Below are 16,342 nucleotides of genomic sequence, written 5' to 3' on the forward strand. Positions count from 1 at the left end.
TTGAAAGCAAGCACCACAAGTGTAATGCCTCTAATGGCTCACAAACACCACAAGCAATTGGAAAGGCTATAGAGAGAAAAGGGAGGAGGTAGAAATCGTTCTTAGATGCTCTAGGGATCAAGTGGACGAAATTATAAGGCCTTAGGGGTCTTTATATAGGGTTGGGATTAGGGTTTCAGTCCTTATCCTTATCCAATTACTTGCCCACCAAGCAACCACAAGATAAGCCTTGAAAACCCTTATCTCTTGGACCTTGGACGATTTTAAGGATATCCTTATCCTTGAATTCGTCCATCCTTTAATAAGGATAATTATTGCCCTATCTTGCAACTATCTCATAATTACAATTCAGCCCCTCTAGTTTAATTAATTACACTTGATCACAAAATTAATTCCTAATTAATTATTGACCAATATTAATTAAACAAATATGATTTTTCCTTTAATATATAATTCTTATAACATATTAATAAATCATAATAACCTCTCTCTCTATTTAATTTCTCCAGTTAAGTTGCTTTGGTGAAGGCAACCCAAAAGGACCATGCACAACCGGGTCAAGTACTTACCAAATATGGTTACAGGCTTAGACACTAATCCAACAGTTTTAAGCCATTGATCCTATGAAATGAAAGGTCATGGGTATTAGGGTTTACATGGATGTAACCATAATCCTCCATACTATATAAAGAGGCCTTTGGCACAAGAAATGGAACTAGTTTGTGAGGACATAAGAGTGGGCCGATTTTAGTGTGCATACATATTCTCTCAAGTTCTTCCAAGGTGTTTTGGTGATTTGTTATTCCACTTGAGGCTTCCACACTATTGGGGCTAAGCTCTTAAAGCTTGAATACATCAAGCTACATCAAAAGGTATGTCATCTAACTGGAACTTTGTAGTATAGGTGCTTCATGATATGCTAGTTAGGATGAAACCTTGGAATATTTAAAATTTGCATGTATAATAGAGAAAACATAGATCCAAGGTTTATAGGGTTGCATGTACACCATAGGAGTGTTAGAATGCTCAAAAGCCAACAGTGGTATTAGAGCCTAGGCTTGTTTTCTTGTTATACTTGCTTAAATTGCTGAAAAATCGAATATTTATGCTGTCTGGGCAGGGGACTCGACGAGTCCAAGTGCAAACTCATCCAGGTCACTGAGTTGGTTCATGCACTCGACGAGTTGGACCCCCTGACAACATATCTTCGAGTTTTAAAGGTGGAATTGGTCTAGAATCATTACCTTAAGCTATTTTGGACTTATAAAACTTGTTTTGAAAGTGGTAATGATTATAGTAAACCAATTTCAAGGTTAAAATCAAATTTTCAAGTTTTATTTATGTTGATGTGATTCTTGAAATTGTTGATATGGATTGTTCATGCTTATGAGTTTTGGTAGATCATAGGAATTATTTACAAAATTGTTTGTTAGTTAATTCTTGATCTAAATGTATTTTAATGGACTCCATAATTTGTCCTCAAGTTATGGATTACCAAAAGTTTTTTGTGTTACCTTGTTTTATGAGTTATTTTAGATTAATGAAAAATATGTGTTAGTTATTTTCAATCCAAATTAATCTAAAAGTTGTTCATAAAATGTGTTTTTGTAACTTGTCCTTAAGTTATATGAAAATTCACATTTATGAATCTAAAACTTATAAAAATGCCTTAGGTTACAAAAAATGAACAATCTTTTCTTATAAATAGTTTTTATGGCTCCATAACTTGTCCTCAAGTTATGGATGTCCAAAAGTCTTCATTAAAAGTTTTAAAGCTTTAATTAAACTCATAAGTTATGAAAATCCAAGAGCTTTGAATAGTTTCAAAACTTGCCCTTAAGTTTTGGAACATATAAAGTCATAATTAAAACTTTAGTTCCAATCCCTAGAATTTTAAAAGTTAAAATTCAACCCTTATATTTTGTAATATTATAAGTTTAATAATATTTATATATGTATAAGAACAAAAGTCGTCTTCCTGTTAGTAGGCCTCATTCATGAAGCCAGTCTATAAGGGGGGTATAAGGCTACTGCCTATTAAATGGCAGTTTAATGGGTGTCCACTCTCACCCACCGCTTCCTTGACCGATGGAGGTGATGTGTTTTAGACATAAGAACAATTCTATGTGCTCATACAAACCCTAATGCTTGGATCTAGGTTTCTCTATTGTACATGCAATGTATCCAAGACTTACAATCTTAGATCTAACATATTATAAACTGAAATTAGGGTTTAGAGAATTACCTTTGATTGTTATGTAGCAATAACAATCTCAATTCCTCCTTACAATGACTTTAGAAAGCTTAGAGTCACAAATGTCACTCATTTAATGGTTCACAAACACCAAGAGCAAGAGGATGAAGAATAAGGAGAGAGGAGGCTGCCAAAAACCGTCCAAAATCCTAAGGAGTTACTTCCACACGTTTTTGGTGCTCTAGGGATCTTTAAATAGTGAGGCTATTAGGGTTATCTAACAAGGAAACCCTAATTTGGATGCTTAGGCCCTAAGCAACCCATGGACTCCTTCCTTAAAGGCCTAGGACGATTTCTAATGGGTTTCCCCATAGAATTCGTCTACCCCTCTAATATGGAGTCCATTAGCCCAATATTCAACTATCACACAATTGACAGTTCTAGTCCCTTAAGTTTAATTAATGTCTTTTAGCCACAAAATTAATTCCTAATTAATTATTGACTAATATTAATTAAACAATATGATTTCTCCTTTAATATATTATTCTCATAATATATTAATAAATCATAATTAATCCTTTCTCTCCATAATTCATCTTATCAAGTTGATTTGGTGAAGGCAACCCAAAAGGACCATGCACCATCAGGTCAAGTACAAACCAAAATAGTTATGGACTTAGACACTAATCCAACAGGAGGGTCGTTAGCCGAACAGGTAGGACAAGGACAATAATTCTCCTTCATTATAAGTATAAGGATAAATACTAAGTAACTAAACACTTATAAATTCCCAATCTTAGTTACTTAGGAAAAAGTGAATAAGGTGCTAATCCATGAAATTACACTTTGCACATTCTTTAAGCCGTTAGTAGAGCGTGTGTGGTTAACCGGCACACTAACCTGGATTTATCAAGGTAGGCAAAGGGTAAATTAATATTTATCATAGTATCGGTGGAGCGTGTATGGTTAACCAGCACATCGATTGAGGGGTAAATATTAAGGGTACCAAGTATATTTACATGGTTACTTCACACTTTGTTTTGTGATCCTCGGCATCCCACTCACAAAACCTGAAGGGCACACTCGAGATTGAAACATGCCATTGAAAAGTTCAATGAATCTCAAAAGAATCTAGGAGTTTCAAAACCAATTAAAACCTAATTATACATTTTGTTTATCTTGGTGGAAATTGGTGAATCGTCATTCACCTACCTTCAAATATTTTATAGCTTGGATTACGACATCCCTCTTTCAAGTTATAAAATAGTTTGTTGGGTCCTTGCCTTAATATTTTATATTGGGTGTTATATTAAGGACTTAAATCAACTGTACTTGAATTTCTGAATTTCTCCCATTGTTGATGTATGGTTTAGACAACAATGATCTTCCCAAATCAAGCTTTCCTAATGAATGTGACTTCCCGAGTTTGGCTCATGGAAGTCATACTTCTCTTCCTCTTCATCCTCCAATTATTCTCCCTGACCCACAAGTTTAAGGACTTGAAAAGTTCAAGATCACTCAATCCCTATTCATAATAAAACATAAAATTGGAAGTCCTGTGTGCACTCATGTCTTAGGACTGAAGTCACACAATGATAGGTTTAGAATGTTGGGTGTCGTTGTCCCAAGGAAGTTGACTATTGACTGGGTCTTTCAGTCACTTCCTGAGTCATATAGAAAGACTACTATGTGACAGATCACGACATGACCCTAATGGATCTTTCTTATTCTCTTATTGTTGCTGAATCAAAAATGATTTAGTGCAATAGTTAAGCAAATATGTATGGAAGGTCTATTTCTCAAACTTCCATGGACATGGAAAGTGGTGACATTGGAAGTTCAGAAAAACTTTCTCTTCCCAATGGAAAGGGATTGGCCTTGGTCAACCCAGTTGACCGGAAGGTAAAGAGAAAGTCTAAGTCTGGAATAGCCTGTGTCCCATTCCCAAAGAGTCTATATGTTCTCAGTGTGAAGAAAAGGGGCATTGGAAGCGAAGCTGCCCAAGCTACCTGAAAGAAAGAAGAATGAAAAGTTTGACTCTGCTTCTGGTAAGTCCAATATCTAACTCTGTTAAGTTCCCAGTTGATGATTCTTAATACAAAGTGTGACTCGGTTGCATTTTGATATTTAGCAGGATCAAGCAAAGGGAAGGAAACTTAAAGAAAGAGTATGTTGAATTTGATCGCGAAGATGGATTTCTTTCGCTTGGTTGAAGATTGAATTCTTGAGCTACTTCTTAGGAGTTATGATAGATTGCTAGGAAACATGTAATAACATAGTTTTCATTTCAAGTTGCATTGTAAGGAAAAGTTTTTTCCACATTTTAAAATAAATAAAAGTTTGTTTTACATTATTTTTATCTCCTTACAATATCATTCATGAAAACTTGATGTTTGTATGTTTATAGCAATATTGGAAATATGAATTTGATTCTCTCATTTGTGGTAGTGTCTCAATTTACCAAATAAGGAAAGATTCTCATCACCCAAGTTTCAATTGGATCGAAACTTGGAATCATACAAGGTGTTTAGTGTGATGTATGAGAATTTTCAACTTTGGAAAATTAAGACTAGTTCCGTGTTCACATGTATATGTGACTCAAGAGAAGGACTAAGGGATCAAGTAAACTTTATTGTGCACTTGTCAAAGTCCACCACAAAATATGGATAAGACTATTCGTCATGATTTACTAAGGTTTAGAAAATATGATTATACTTACAAGCTTAAGTATAATTCTGAGACATTGGAAAAGTTTCAATGTATGATAGAACGAATAAGAAGAATCAAATTAGGCAGAAGGGTAATAGTTTATCAAATATGAAAAGATGGGAGAGTACTTTAGTATCATGTTTTAAGATCATCTTAATGATTTTGAGACCTTATCACAATTCATCCTCTAAGTGCATTCTGATGGTTAAGAAGAGGAGTTATGAATTCTTGAAGTGGTTAAATCAAGAAGATGATTCATACTTCGTTCCAAAAACAGTTCTTAGAGTTATACTCTAAGATTGTAACTTGAGTGACATGTCTTAAAGAAGGTTTAAAACACTTGTCAAATGTAAGAGTAAAAGTTTTCTACTCTTGTACATTTGAAATTGGTAAGTTGTGATGTTTTGGATAAAACAAAGACCAACTAAGGCTAATTGTGTTAAGTGTCTGTCTTGATTAGAATCCACACTATCTCTTGAATATTTGGCAAGAAAGTCTTATAGGTCAAGGAGACAGTGGGAGTCTAAAAGATCCTGAAAGGGTTTCAAGAAGAAATCAATAATAAAACTTGTATTTCATCACTAGCACACAACTAGAGGTTTATAACGTATCGTGTTGACATTTCTGTGCCCATTCCAGTTAAGTTGGCTATACATTTGAGTTCTACATGTTCTCAATTGCTTGCATAGCTACTTGGAAGCAATGGTAGGCCCTTGAGCTGCCAGGTGGCAAGAAGTTAAGATTGCACAAGTTCAATCCATATGAGTTAGGATTTGTCACTAACCTAGTCTTGTGATTATGGTTTGACAAATTTATGTGGATAAGAACACATGCAGCATAAAATCTAAGTGTCATAAGGTTTCTCTCCGATTCATGAAAATGATGGTGATGAAATTCTTTCACTAAGTAGATTTTAAGTAGATAGCAATTGTGATATTTACAGTTCTCAAAGTCGTTAGTGGAGCGTGCGTGGTTAACCGACACACTAACATTAACTTATGAGAAATGACAAAAAGTCTAAACAATTGAGACTATGATTATGGCATCCCTTTTCATAGTTATGAAATTGTTTAGACACACCTGTGAGCTATCTAAGATAAGGTGTATGATTTTGATAAAATCTTATCAAAACAATCTAGTATCAGAAACCTGAACTTTGGTAAGAATGTTAATAAAGTATTGACTTCTAGAGGTCCAGCTGTTTTCTAGATACATGTCAAAGCTATTGGGAGCATAAGTGTTATGCTAATAATCATCATGTTAGTGGGAGCATGATAATTATGATAAGTATTACAAGTTAGCAATGTTAATTATAGAAAACAAAAGTTTCAATTCGTGAGGTATTAGGGTTTACATGGATGTAACCCTAATCCTCCATACTATATAAAGAGGCATTTGGCACAAGAAATGGCACTAGTGTATGAGGACATAAGAGTGGGTTGTATGTCATCTAACTAGAACTTTGTAGTATAGGTGCTTCATAAACCTTAGATCTATGTTTTCTCTATTATACATGCAAATATTAAATATTCCAAGGTTTCATCCTAACTAGCATATTATGAAGCACCTATACTACAAAATTCTAGTTAGATGACATACAACCCACTCTTATGTCCTCATACACTAGTGCCATTTCTTGTGCCAAATGCCTCTTTATATAGTATGGAAGTATAGTGTTGACTTTGGAAGGACCATATTGACATAGTTTGAAAAGAGGAAACTTTTGTTCGGAAGTGATAGTCAAATGGAATATGGAAATGGTTCAAAGTTAGAAAGTATTCAATATGTAAGATTAGGAAACTTAATGAAAGAAGGATGTTTCCAAGGAGTTGATCTCCGTTGGAATACTCTATAATGATTGTTGCCAAGTCTGGTTGAATTTGTGCATAATCATTACAAGAGGATCAATGCATATAAGTTTAGAATCTAACAGATTTCAGTAAATGGCATGAATTTGGAATTCTTGCATTTGCAGTAAGGGTTTGGGACTGTGAAAAGATGATCATTGGAGTTATGCTCAATTGATATATTTCACAAAGTAAAGATCACAGACAAACATAGTATGCATACTTTGTGTATGGCATGGCTAGTGTTTAGAAAACATAGTGTACATGGTTGGAGCATGGGACAACTATTGTTTTAAATTCAAGTATAAAGTTGATAAAACCGAAACAATGAATAATGAGTAATCAGTATGGTGATAAATAAAAGTGTTTATTTATATTCATAGGGTTTGATACCATATTAGATTCATTTATTCTTGTGTTTCACTTTGCATGTTTTGACTTCCATAATAACTAGGTTATTCTTCCGGAATGACTAAGTTATTCAAACCATCCACTTTCGGTCATATGTTGGAAGTAGATATGAATCAAGACTTTCATGGGTTGGCTTGTAGAAGTCCAAGTTGGTGGACAAAGTTGTGCTACAACACTCATGAGTGCTCATAAGTTCTGAGTATTGGATTGAATCCACGCTCATTTGAATCACTTCATGGATTTTATCATGAGTGATCATGAGACAATAACATCTTATATTCTTCAAACCTAGAGATATGAGTTGTTACTATGAGTTGGTTGTACATTGATTGCATGAAAACGTATTCGGTAACTTGATGTTATAAAACGTGCCTCTGTGTACGATTCAACAAGTAGTAGAACAAGCCATATGAGTCGAAGTTTATCCATTCCTTTTACATTCGGGATAAAAGCGATATTTGTGGGCCCCTCGATGATTTAATGATGACACATGTGTGTGCTTGGCCACGCCAGGACTGATTTGATTAGTTTAATCAGTCAGTCGTCATAAATCGGAAATCGGGAAACAAGAAATGGACAGAGAGAATGATTATAATCCATGTCTCAGTACATATGATATCTACAATGGAGGAATATATGATCCCTTATCTAATGGACAAGTCATTGACAAAGGTCAGAGTTTGTTGACAAGGTCAGAGTTTGTGACATCCCCAAAATCTCGGCCAGAAAAGACCGATTTCATTTATGCTTTTTAAAAATTTTCAGAGTAAATCCTTTTAGTTTTAAAAGAGTTGCGGAATTTGTTCCCAAAAACAGAACATGATAAAATAGATATTTATCAAAACATTTCATATAGAAATATGATTTCATTTCATACTCAAAAGTCGGGATGTCATGTTCCGATATAGATCATAAAGCATAAACGATAACATTACAAGTCGTTCAACAAATATATACATATATAGACTTGTAAACAAAAACAACTTGATGATTCGCCCATCTTAAGCTCTTGCGCCACTTCCTGTAATACAAGTCAACTGAGTGGGTCAGGCTTGGGAGCCTGGTGAGCATATAGGGTTTTCAAACCCACAATAATTATATTTAATTTCATCAATCAACAGTAAACCCGATTACCCATTCCCGTTATCCTCACCTTACGTTCCTAAAAATAACGTCTATTATAAGGAACTTATTTCAAGATTTTCATCGGGACGGACATTACTGCAGAGGGGCTTCCTCAACAATAAGTGTCCTAAAGGCAACCATGTGGGGGATAGAGTACACCGGTGAACACGTCGTTCACAACACCTACAGGTAATGAGCCTGCTAGTGTTCCACAGGACAGTCTAGAATAGTCCGTGGTCGTCATCCATACTCCGCTGAATGACTAGAATAACACCAATAACACCGAGGCCTCTCATCTGTTTATTTCACACCAATTATCTACCCATGTTCTACCCAACATATTAGTAGATAAAAAAAAATATACATTTTTATACATTGTTTATACAACCTGTATAGCATGCTTTAATCAATACATATTCCACATAACAGATGAGGCATACACCCATAACACGTATTTCATAGAGAATATACATTCACACATATAACCACAAAATATATATACACGTAGCACGTATTTTATATTAAATACTTCATAATATTGCGTTGGAGAGAAAATAACTACACACTCACTTGATCAGAAGATGATCCGACAGCACTACGACTTATAGAAGTAGCGTCTCTCCGTAGATCTGGAAGATCTTCACAAAAACCGGCTCCTTGCGGGCAGGGCTTCGGCTCGGGAATAACACTCTTCGGGATTCTCGGGGCTTCGGATCTCGCTTCGGGGCTCGGGGATATTACTGGGGCTTCGGGGTATAGTCGGCACGCAAATCGAGGCAAAAGGGCTAGAGAGAATGAGGAATTTGCAAAGGAAACTCGGCTGCTTCGGATCTCCTTTTATAGGTGTTGAACCCTTGCACGTACGCGGGGCGTACGAGGCTACGCGGGGCGTACGCCTCGGTGGTCGTCAGCGCTTACGTCACCGGTCCATCTTCGTCATTGCATACGACTTACTACTCCGTAGAACTCGAGTGCCCTACGCTATACGTGGGGCGTACAGCAGTACGCGCTGCGTACTTCGGATAGACCGCCTCATCCTTTTTCGGATAATATCGGAGGTTAAATAAAAATAAATATTAAATATTTATTAATCTTCAAAAATTCATATCTCCTTCATATGAACTCCGTTTTCGACGTTCTTTATATCCATGCGAAGGTGAGACTACGCTCTACAACTTTCGTTTAGACTCCGTCGGCTAATTTTGACTTTTATTTTTATTAATTATTTTTAGAAGGCTCGAACAGGAAAACTTCGTTATAAGATCATAATTTCTTCGTCCGACGTCCGTTCTCGCCTATCTTTTCATCGTTTCGCTACTAACAACGAGATCTTCGATTCTCATTTAGATTGATTCGGCTAGAAATCGCTCGATCTCAAATCGAGTATTCGGGCTGCATACTGCTAAGTCAAAACTTAGAAAAATCATAACTTCCTCATACGAAGTCAGATTTGGGCGTTCCTTTTATGCACGCTCTCGGTTTAACGAAATCTACGACTTTTGTTTAGATTGCTAAGGCTAAATATCGCTCTATCTTAAATTCATATTCTACGTCACTCGGCGTCGTGCCGGTTCCGTCGCGAAACTTCGACAGGTCATAACTTCTTTGTTATAACTCGGATTTTGGCATTCCTTATATCTCCGGAATCCTTGTTTCAACCACTACAACTTTATGCAAAGATATCGGGCTTATCTTACACTTTAATTTTGATGCTTATTTTATTCTTAATTTAATTACATCACATAATACACAAATTCACAAATAATACATTTTATTATTTCAAATTGGGGTTACAATGGTTAACCTAGACTATTACATTGCTAAAAATGGCAAGCCTAGAAACACGGGCGTTACAATTCTCTCCACCTTAGAATGATTCCGTCCCTGGAATCACACACCAGCAAACAAATGCGGATAGCGACTCATCATGTCACTCTCCATCTCCCAAGTGAGATTCGGCCCATTCGTGTGTTTCCATCGGACAAGCACTAACTCAACCATCTTACGTCGCAACTTCTTAGTCTTTCGGTCAACGATTGCCTCCGGTTCCTCAATTAACCTTTTATACTCATCGATCTTCAACTCCGAAAGTGGAATTATGTTGGGAACTTCTCCCGTGAACTTCCTCAAATAACACACATGAAAAGTGTTATGAATTCCATTCAGTTCTTCTGGTAGTTCGAGCTTGTAAGCTTGGTTCCCAATCCTCTGAAGAACTTTAAACGGTCCAATAAACCTTGGACTTAACTTTCCCCTTTTACCAAATCTTATAAGTCCCTTCCATGGCGAGACTTTAAGCAAAACCGAATCTCCAACTTCAAAAGTCATCGGTCTTCGCTTTTTGTCAGCATAGCTCTTTTGACGGTCCTGAGCTGCTAACATTCTTTCCTTAATTATTTTCAACTTTTCTGCAGTTTGATGGACTATCTCCGGCCCCATAAACTGCTTTTCCCCAACCTCAAGCCAACAAGACGGCGTACGCCACTTCTGTCCATACAATGCTTGATAAGGTGCTATCTTTATGCTCGAATGAAAACTATTATTATAGGAAAATTCTACCAAAGGCAAATGTTCATCCCAATTACCTAGGAATTCCAAGGTACACGCTCTCAGCATATCTTCAAGTGTTTGTATCATCCGTTCGCTCTGACCATCAGTCTGCGGATGGTAAGCTGTACTTAGACACAACTTGGTACCCAATTCCTCTTGTAGACTTTTCCAAAATCGTGAGGTGAAACGACTATCACGATCCGACACAATCGTTAACGGAACACCGTGAAGCCTCACAATTTCCTTTACGTAAGAATTCGCAAGCTTTTCCATAGACCATTTTTCATTGGCTGCTATGAAATGCGCACTCTTAGTGAATCGATCAACGACCACCCAAATCATGTCGTGACCACTTTTTGTTCTGGGTAGTTTAGTGACAAAACCCATAGCAATGTCTTCCCACTTACCCATAGGCACAGGTAATGGTTCTAAACTCCCGTATGGTTTCTGATGTTGTGCCTTGACTCTTGCACAAGTCACACACTCGGCCACATACTTCGCGATGTCGAGCTTCATCGTCGGCCACCAATAATAGGGTTTCAGGTCCCTATACATTTTTGTGCTACCGGGATGAATCGAGTACATGGTTTTGTGAGCTTCTCCCATCAGAAGATCTCTGACTCCTCCTGTCTTAGGTATCCAAATCCGATCTTGGAACACCTTCAGTCCATGACTGTTTATACCGAACACCAACGTTTTGTTGGAATAGTGTCTAAGCCCGTAACTATATTTGGTATGTACTTGACTCGATTGTGCATGGTCCTTTTGGGTTGCCTTCTCCATAGCAACTTGACAAGGTAATTTAAGGAGAAAGAGAGAGTATTATGATTTATTAATATGTTATATGAATAATATATTAAAGGATAAATCATATTTATTTAATTAGTATTGGTCATAAATTAATTAAGAATTAATTTAGTGTTCAAAAGAGATTAATTGAATAAAGGGGTATAAACTGTCAAATGTGTGATAGTTGAGTTTTAGGTTAAGGAAACCTAATGGGCTTAAGGGGGAACGAAATTATGATGGGTAACCATCATATTTTCGTTCAAGGGCCTTATTCCAGAAGGTTCCATGGGCTGCTTGGTGGTTAAGCTGTCCATTAGGGTTTAGAGTGAAACCCTAGTAATCTGCAACTATAAATATGACCCCTAGGGCATGAATTCGGCTACCACTTGATTCCAAGAGTACCTTAGGCCGAATTCTAGCCTCCCTCTTCCTCTCTCATATTGCCTTCTTGCTTGTGGGGTTTGTGAACCATTAGAGGAGTTGCATTTGTGACTCTAGGCTCAAAAGAAGAAGCTATACAAGATCTAAGCCAACAATTGAAGAGGTAAACATCTAGATCTGATTCTATATGTTAGTTATGTTGTTTATATGCTAGATTAGGGTTTGTAAGTCTTGGAATCAAAGCATGTTCAATAGTGAAACCTAGATCCAAGCATTAGGGTTTGTATGAGCACATAGGAATATTTCTTATGCATAAATCCCATCAGTGGTATCAGAGCTTTGATTGGTTTCAGTTGTATGTGATGCTTAACTGCTTTATTTGCTGAGAAAACGATTTTTGGTCCCTGCCCGACTCAACTCGGCGAGTCACTGCCTGGACTCGGCGAGTTGGCCCCTACTCGGTGAGTCCAGGCCTGACTCGGCGAGTCAGTTCGTCAGAATTAGGGTTTTTTGGGTTTTTTGGCTGCTGTTTTGACTTGGACTTGATACTTAATTGTTTTATGAAGTTAAAATCCGAATTTTATCTATATTAAGTGTTTATCCTTGCCAAAAGAATAGATAATTTCAAATCTTTTTAAATATTAGTTATTCATGTGATAAATATGGATTATTTAAAAATTATTTGGTAATTATCTGATGACTAAAATTGAGATTAGGTCAAATATATATAATTATGAAATTAATTGGTTAATTTGAATTATTTGTTATTTGATCCCTTTATGTTTTAAAAAGTTCAAAACTTGTCCTCAAGTTTTGAAATTTGAATTTTGTAATTAAAAGTTTAATTTTGAATAATTTAAATTTCAAACCCTTAGAATTTTACAAGTTTAAAATTCAACCCTATACTATTATATATTACAAGCTTAATTAATATATATAGGTATAACTTAAATGCTAGTCTTACCGTTAGTAGGCCTCATTCACGAAGCCGGTCTATAAGGTGGGTATAAGGTTGTTGCCTATAAAATGGCGCTTAATGGGTGTACACTCACACCTACCGCTTGCTTGACTGGTGGAGGGTCGTTAGCCGAACGGGTAGGATAGGGCAACCCTCTCCTCATTAAAAGTATAATGTTGAATATAAAGTAACTACATGTTTTTTTTTTGCAAATTCCCATTCCTAGTTACTTTAGGGTAAAATGTGAAAATGATGCTAATCCATGGAATTACACTTTGTACCCTTGTCAAACGTTGATGGAGTGCGTGTGGTTAACCGGCACATCAATTTGGGGATGACATAGGTAGCGAAGGGTGACTTGATGTTTGTCATAGATCAATGGAGCGTGTGTGGTTTACCGGCACATTGATTAGGTGATAATGACATTGAGTGCACCACGTTAATTCGCATGGTTATTCACAAATTTGTTTGCAATCCTCGGCATCCCAGTCGCAAATTTGAAATGCATATCGAGATTTAAACATGCCATTGAAAAGTTCAATGAATCTCAAAGATCTAGGAGTTTTCAATACATTTAAAACCTAAATTGCTTTTTCGTTTTTCATGGTGAGAATTAGTGAATCGTCATTCACTTACCTTCAAATTATTTACTTTTAGAGTACGGCATCCCTTTCTAAGTTGTAGATAATGTTGTTGGATCCTAGCCCTAATTTCTCATTTGGGTGTTTAATTAGGGATTCAATTCTAATCAAACTTTGTTCCTTTCTTTTTCAGATGTCTGCTAACAACAACAACAACAACGCTTCTGGGTCATTCTCGTTGATGAACTTGTGTCAGAAAGTGACATTTGATGGTTCAAACTTCAACGAGTGGATGAGGTACATTCGCATGATCACACGCTACGAGGACAAAGAATATGTCCTCGATGAAAAGCTTGAGAAGATCATCCCAGATGTTGCTACTCCTGAGGAACTGGCCGCCTTTGAGGCCCACGAGCGTGATGCCACGAAAGTTCACTGCATCATGCTGGCCACCATGAACCTCGAACTCCAAAAGTCCTATGAGGACATGTATCCATATGAAATGCATCAGGATTTGCTGGACAGGTATCACCAGAGCGCGAGGCAAGAGCGCTATGAGATCATTACTAACATGATCACCGCTAAGATGGGGAGTGGAGAATCCCTAACCTCTCATTTGCAGAAAATGCAGAGGTATGTTGATCGTCTTCTCAAACTTAATGTTAAGTTTGATGAGGATTTGGCTATCGACATAATCCTCCACTCCTTGCCCTCATGCTACAATCAGTTTAGGATGACCTACCATATGAACAAAGAGGAGGTCTCCTTGAGCAAGCTCCAAGGACTTTTGAGGACTGCTGAGAGCAACCTCAAAGACAAATCCGTTGCACCGTCCCCTGCTGTGGCCGCTCCTGTGATGGCAATAGGTCAAGGAAAGGGCAAAAAGAGGAAGGCTCCATGTAAGAGCCACCATAAGGGGAAACCCCGTGATGGTTCGTCCTCAAGTGGGACCAAAGCTGGCTCCGTTAAACCCTCTTCCGATCCTAAAGAAGCAGAGTGCTTCTATTGCCACCAAAAGGGCCACTGGAAGCGAAGCTGCCCTCAATATCTGCAGGACATAAGAGATGGGAAGATCAAGCCCACATTTGCAGGTATGTATTCTATTAAATCTAATAACTCATCATTTGCTACTTCATGGGTTCTTGATACAGGATGTGGTTACCACATTTGTTCTGATTTGCAGGGCCTAAAAAGAAGTAGGGAGATGGAGCATGGGAAGATGAACCTGATTATGGGAAACAGAAGATCTTCGCCTGTGACCAAAGTCGGTGTTTATTCTTTAGTGTTGAGTAATGGGTTAGGAATAGATTTAGAGAATTGCTGTTATTCGCCAGATATGGCAAGAAACATTATTTCTTTTCACGGGTTGTTTAGACAAGGTTTCAGATATTCGTTTGATAATAATAATGGTTCTATTAATGTTTATTTGAATGGTGTCTTTTATTTCAATGCATTACCTTGTAATGGGATTTATGAATCTGTGATGATTGTTGATAATTTTGGAAATAATGTTTTGAATATTGATTCGTCTACTAGTCTAGACAAAGCATGCTTGTGGCATTGTCGCCTTGGCCATGTCAACAAGAAACGCATAGCCCAACTCCAAAAGGATGGAGTGTTGGAGTCATTCGACCTTAGGGACGATGACACGTGTGAGTCTTGTTTACTTGGGAAGATGACCAAGTCACCCTTTACTGGCACTTGTGAAAGGGGTGAGGGTTTATTGGATCTCATACACACCGATGTGTGTGGGCCCTTTAGATCCACCACAAGGGATGCTTGCCGCTTCTACGTGACTTTTACATATGATTATAGCAGATATGGATATATCTACTTGATCAAGCAAAAGTCGGAAACCTTTGAAAAGTTCAAAGAGTTTAAGAATGAAGTGGAGAATCAGCTGGGCAGGAAAATCAAGATGCTTCGGTCAGACCGAGGAGGAGAGTACCTAAGTCTTGAGTTTCACGACTATCTAAAAGAATGCTGAATCGTTTCGCAATTGACGCCTCCGAGAACGCCACAATTGAATGGTGTGGCTGAGAGACGTAATCGGACCTTGTTGGACATGGTTCGTTCTATGATGAGTCGGACTTCGTTACCAATAGCTTTCTGGGGGTATGCCTTAGAGACTGCCGCCCACATACTTAACTTAGTTCCCACCAAGAAGGTTTCCAAGACTCCTCACGAGATGTGGACAGGGAAGGCTCCCTCGTTGGCACATATCAAGGTTTGGGGTTGCGAGGCTTTCGTAAGACGAGAGACTCACGACAAACTAGAACCTCGTAGTGAGAAGTGTTATTTCATTGGCTATCCGCAGAAGTCTTTTGGCTACCTTTTCTATAGACCGAGTGACAATGTTGTCTTCGTTGCTAGAAGAGGGGTTTTCCAAGAAAGGGAATTAATAAGCCAAGAAGACAGTGGGAGGCAAATTGAACTTGAAGAGATTCAAGATCAAAGCGATGAAGGAACCTCGGACACTGGCACTCAACTTGAGGAGGAAACTCCTGTTGAACCTATTTACGAGTCCCTACCTCTTCGACGTTCCACTAGGGCTAGTTTTCCACCCCAGTTTTATGGTTTTCATATTACTACTGAAGGGGATACATTTATTAGTGATAGTACACTAGTAAATTTGGATGAACCTAGCAGCTATAAGGAAGCCATGGCAGGCCCAGAGTCTGCAAAATGGAAAGAGGCTATGGACAGCGAGATTCAGTCCATGTACGACAACCAAGTTTGGAATTTGGTTGATAATATACCGGGTCGTAAGACAGTCGGGTGCAAGTGGATCTTCAAG

This window comes from Lactuca serriola, chromosome 6 (assembly GCF_051521515.1).
Source record: "Lactuca serriola cultivar US96UC23 chromosome 6, Lser_US96UC23_V15, whole genome shotgun sequence".
Lineage (NCBI taxonomy): Eukaryota > Viridiplantae > Streptophyta > Magnoliopsida > Asterales > Asteraceae > Lactuca > Lactuca serriola.